The 6,000-nt window shown below is 32.9% G+C and overlaps 1 pseudogene; it reads right to left on the bottom strand.

The window, feature by feature from the left end:
• Window positions 1-209: 209 nt before the first annotated feature.
• Window positions 210-6,000, bottom strand: part of LOC149547545 (putative UPF0481 protein At3g02645) — a 42,642-nt pseudogene continuing 36,851 nt past the window's right edge.

Below are 6,000 nucleotides of genomic sequence, written 5' to 3'. Positions count from 1 at the left end.
GTGAGGATTGGCCTAGTGTAATGACACTGTCAGAAAAAACCAATCCCTCACTATTTTCACTTCTCAATCATCTAAAGAGGCCTCATAAGAAATTTTCTACCAATGGAAATATGCAGTAATCTAAGTTCAATAAATCTTAAGTCTAATCCTATTTTTTCTTCATCCATTTTTTATGTTGATTTACATGCTTTCTCAATTCACTTCCTCATTTATGTAATGGAACAACACTCTGGAAAGGAGGTTGATTGATTGCATGAATTAAATAGACCTGCTAATTGTGAAGAATTTAAAATATTACCCACAATAATCTCCTTTTCTCTCATCATAGTTGTTCCCTTCTTGTTATGCATCAGATCACTCGTAAATTGGGTGTATTGCATAAATTCTTTAACCTTGTAGTTTGGAAAATGCATTTAGAATGCAATAAGGTCTCAAATAAATACATTCAATTCATTCAGGATGATGAGAGGAAGAAAAATAAATGATTTTTTCTTGTCAAATTTCATTTTTCTATGCCCCCTCCATTGGCTTTGAACTTTACTCCTACTTTTCTTAGTTTCACTACAGATGGAAGGTTGAACCTAATGTCTAATGGCTATGGCCATGAGTTCCATAAATCCTCCCTTTAATTTTCTTAAACATAATATTTTCCCAAAACAAGATAAGCGATACAACAATAGAATATGACTCCTCTTTGTAAACCTCAAAAGGTCAGTATGTGTTAGCGAATACTACTTTTAGTACAAGCCACTTTTGTCCTAGGCTAATTCCACAGAATTCATCTCCATGTAGAGAACTTGAATTAGTAAAAAAACATAGGGATCTGGTTCTCTAGTTTCATCACATCTCTAATGATTTCAAGAATTGTGTTGTTATCACATTTTGGTTAGAAAATTGGATGAAATTTGGGGCAAAATATATGACATTTTTTGCAATTTGTAGGTTGAAATAGGGTGATGTTGTTTTAGAAGAACTCAAGAAGAAAAGAAGCATTCCACACTATCTTCCAGCAGAGGGTTGTATTCTATTTCCTTATTGTAGCAATCTCTAATTTGGAACTCCATGGTCTTCATCTTGTCAACAATAAAGAAGAAGTTTTTTGGGGGATAATTTCTCCTAAATTTAGTTGGATACCCTACACATAACTTAGGATCTATGCTTCTCCAAGCATGTTAGCTCTAGTTTTCCAAAGTGGTAAGTGGCACTAGATATGAGTTCAGGGATATACACCACTTCAATTTCATTTATTATTGTCTTTGGTATGTTGAAAATTTAGAGCAGTGTCTAGTTTTAATCGTGGCATGTAATTACTTCATCTTTAACCTAGATGTGCTATTCAACTTCATTAATTTGTAGTCTCATGGATTTTACTATATATTTGGGTACCACTATATATTATTTCAAGTAGGATTAAATTAAATTATGTCTTCTATGTTTTTTCTTAAAATAAAAGAGATTGTTTAATGCATTTCCATTTTGAATCTCATTCTCATTCTGCATTCAATTTTGCCATGCTATTTACTCACCAATAACTAGCCAACACCACTTGCCCAAATGTTGAAATATGAGTTCCAATCCATTTTTTAAGCATTTCTAGACTTTAGGTCCTACACAAGTTCAAAACTCTTAGAAAAGAGTAGCATTTACAACTAGCTCTTCTACCCATTCATTGTTCCCCACTAACGAACACTTCTCCTAAAGCTCACCAAAGGAAGGAACTAGTGCTCTACAAAGCCATTGTTCAATAACTTATCATAGTCTTGATTGGAACATTACCATTGTTATCATAGATGTGCTAAAGAATTGTGTACACTTATTTTATCTTGTAACTATGTCTCTCATTCTATGTACTAAATAAGAGCTTATGAACATCATATCCTGTCACAGTTGAGAAGTTTTCCTACTTCAATCAATGGCTAAAATTTTTATTTTTATTTTCTATTCTTTTGTCTTGCTCTATGTGAGAGTTATGTATGTACGTTGATGGTTTATCTTATGTATCTTTCCAAGTGTGATAGGCCATATTGCAAGAGGTCATATCCCCTTCTTTCAATACTAGTATTACTTCATAATCTTCACCACCACTAAGTAGGCCTTTTGATTGCCAAGGAATATATTAATGCCAAATGATCCCTTAATAAATTTGATCTCATATAGTTCTTAAGATTAATTATTTCCATCCTTTTTTGTTGAGTAGTTTCTTATAGGTGATTGCAAATATAATGAATGAAAGTTGCTTGGAATATTTCTTATGGAAATTCAAACATGATTGCAAGCCTCAGGATATGACTTGCATGACCATACATGTGAGCTTATATGAAGAATTTAGCATAGAAAACTGTGGAGATAAAAGATAATCAAATATGATGGACGGAGTGTTGAAACTTAAAATTATAGGAGAATATGCATGTTAGTTCATGTTTTTGAGAGTTGTCATTTTTATTCTTTATTTTTGGTTCACTCTTATTTAAAATTTTTTTGTTTGAACCATTGGTACTCTCAAGAGTCATATCTGAATAAGAAGTTGTACTAACATTTTCATATCTACCTCTCTTTTTTTGGTATATCCTTCCCTCAAGCTAAATTGTTGACCAAGTCCTCCTTTTTAGCCAACGTTAACTGAAAGTGATTTATTCCAAAGCACCATCTTATTAAGGTTTGAAATATTTCTTGGTATAATAGGTAAGTTTCCTCATACTCCTTGAATCTTTTGTACCCCTTTACCCTTTTACAAAGTTCAAAGAATACTAAGCCACATTGAAACCTTTGTACCAAAGGAACTTGTTCATGAGTTCAATGTTTCATTTGTTCCTCAAATCAATATCTCTTGGTGGACCCACTTAACATGTCAAGTATACATGTGGTATATAAGACACACAACAATTGGCTGCTTCATCATGATTGACATGGTAGCGGGTGATGTGATGACCTAAAAAGTAAGCACAAGAAATTAATGGTTGAAGTAAAATTGTCATTAATTATTGTGTTGTAGCTTTGATTTAAAGCTTCAGAAATAAAGACTTGGCACAGGTAAAGAGGGGTAATTATTTGAAGTACTTTCCTCCCAATTTAATGTTAGTACCTATTTCAGCCCGTCATCTTTTCTTCATGGCATGTCAAATTACTTCCGTCCTCTACACAATTGATGATCATTTCCTTTTTTTCAAGGTGCATCTAAAAGAATTTTTTCCCCTTTAAAAGAGAGATTAAGTTTCTTTTCTTGCTTGAAATAGTATTCATAGGAAAAATGGAGAAAACAAGCCTTCTTCAATAATTGAAACAATCATTACTCTCTAGGTAATCCTTCCTTTTTCTAGTTATTTTTCTCTTACTTTTTGAGTGAATCATATTTGTGGTTAGTTCCTTGCTTTTGAGAACACTTTTTGGGAACACTCACAGTTTCCAATGTAGGTCATCCATAATAGCTAATACACTCTTGCTACGAGTTGATTTGGGAAGTGTTTGAGAAAGATTATGTGAAAGATTGGCCAAACCTTTTTCTATTAAAGTGTTAGACACAAACTTTCTCATTGCTTTCACTTTCTTGCTAGCTTATCCTTTCCCAAAATTGATTCAAGAATGCATACATATGTAAAATGTGTCTAAAGGAAATATATTGAAGAAGGATGGGAGTTTTTTGTTGAATGTCAACAACAAGACCGTATCTAGCTTGTTTCACCTAGAAGAGTAACAATTTTTTGACCTTACCTTGGCCTTGTCTATAGCTAGATTTTTTAACAAAGCAAGTGATTATAGGAATGTCATAGTAAAAAGTTGGACTAAATATTTCTATAAAGGTGATTTGACGTTACCTAAAACCTTGAAGAAAATCCTAATGACTACTCAAGTCCAAGATATATAATGGTTCTTTTACATAAAATTTGTGGCTCTCTTGATGTCTCTATTTTTGAAATTTAGATGTACTTCTACATTCAAATTGTGTTAAAAGGTTCTCAATTTATAGACTGGGTAGAATTAATAGCTAGCTCTCTCAGAGATTAGTTGAAATGTGGTTTAAATCTGAAAAGGGATTTTTTCATGTCATCTTATTTAATGTACATGTTATTTGCCACTCAAGATTTGCAACATTTTCCACATGAACCTTGGACTGAGGATATCACCATATATAATTATTGTCTACTTTTACACAAAGATAAAGTCTTGGAAGACTTTAGAAGGGTTCATGATCTATTTTTTCTAGAAATTTGTGTTTTGATATGAAAAGCTCCTTGCAACATAGATTATCACTTAAGTCTTAAAGACTCATCCAATCTTTTGGTATCTTATACATCCAATTCCCAACGTTCACTTATTTGAAAGTAGGAGGTTTTGATGAGGAACCTATGTGTCCTCCTAGATTTTCCTTTGATTGTTTCATCTTCGTAGAAGTAGCATGGAAATCAGTCTTTGTGATAAGAAAATTCTCAACCGAAGAGGCCTGTGATATCATTTTCTCACTTAAGCTAGGAAAATTGACATACAAAAGCATGGAAGAAGCAAAGTGTATAAGTTTGGACTCAGTCAAATTTTGTTTTGGTTCCTAACAGGCTAGGCCAAACTTTGATAGCAAAGCAATTATCCATACCTTGTTTGATACTTAGGCAAAGGCTATACATATACCCACTATGGATGATTTTTGGAAAGATTGTACATATGAATTAGAGGTGAATAGAAGGGGGTTATCCACTTTCACCATTTCCCAAATCCACCTTTTCAATTGAAATTGGGTATAGATATTACATACATAGAAGAAGATGGGATAGACATCCTAGTTCCCCGAGAAATTGAATTAGTAAACCTTGCTATAGATTGGGATTCTAAGGAGAAAAATAATATTCTTGAAAGAAAAAAAATGTGATTAAAAGGATAAAGTTTTGGTTTAAAATGAAAAAAGACACACATGTTTTAATATCTAGGTTGATCCTATTTCTAATGTTCATCTTACAATTGTAGGTCATAGAAGGTCATTGAGGATTTCTAAGAAAAAGATTCATAATCCCCCTCTTGTGCAAAAAACTCATTATAGAGAGAAGGCTAAAATGTCAGTGCTAGTAAGTCTTCACTAAGTTATTCAAGTTGATGGAAAATAGGAAAAAGGCCAAGGCAGAGAGCTCATTGATAATAGCTAGAGAGTTCAAATGAGTATGGGTTCATCTCCTCTAAGGATACTTATTGTAGCTACCCCAGAAAAAGCTACTAAATCACAACAAGACGCTATCACTCCTCATTAGCTTGTTTCCTCGGTGAATAAAAAAAGGAGTTTGGTTTTGGTTTCTTTCCTAGTTGATGACTTTATGACTAAATATACCTACAAGGCCCCCAAACCCAAAGAACCAAAAGAAAAACTAGAATAGCCTTTGATAGTGCAATTAGGAGAAGCATAGACAAGGTAACCACCTATAATGAAAAATAGGGAGATAACAAGTTCGACTTGAGCAAATTTGAAATTACACACATAGAGTTAGGGATAATAAACTATGAGACAAAAAAGCACTAGGTAGAAGAATCTACAAATAAAATTGTGCTACAATCACAAAAAGATTAAATTAAGAAGAAAAAGGTAAAAGCTAAAAATAATGCAATGGCTAAGTATATAAATTCTAAAAGGACAAACATCAATTCTCAATAATCAGTCACAAATTTCCTTTGATTCAAATGCCCCTGAAAATTAGCAGCTATTAGAAGATTTAAAGAAAGGAAAAATGATGACATCTATAGTGTCTAGTCGGATTAACCTGGTAATGAGCCAAGTCACTAAACTCATGCAAAATTTTCATGAGATTGTTTCTCTAGCCAGGATTGCACTTGATGAATCTCATGTTCAATCTAGGACATGAAAAATAGAAGTTGAGAAACTATTAGCCATGGTGTCTTAATTGAGTAGAATATTTTGCACCAAAAAAATTCCTCCAAGTGAACCCATTGCAACATGTAGATGTAGGGCTGATTAAGGTTCTAAAGGAAAACATAGCCTAGAGGGTGTCCAGTTATACTTTTGTG

This window comes from Cupressus sempervirens, chromosome 7 (genome assembly GCF_028749045.1).
Source record: "Cupressus sempervirens isolate cs-2001-9-10 chromosome 7, ASM2874904v1, whole genome shotgun sequence".
In the NCBI taxonomy this organism is placed as follows: domain Eukaryota; kingdom Viridiplantae; phylum Streptophyta; class Pinopsida; order Cupressales; family Cupressaceae; genus Cupressus; species Cupressus sempervirens.
The sequence above is the reverse complement of the archived record's forward strand: the minus strand, read 5'-3'. Positions and strand labels throughout refer to the sequence as shown.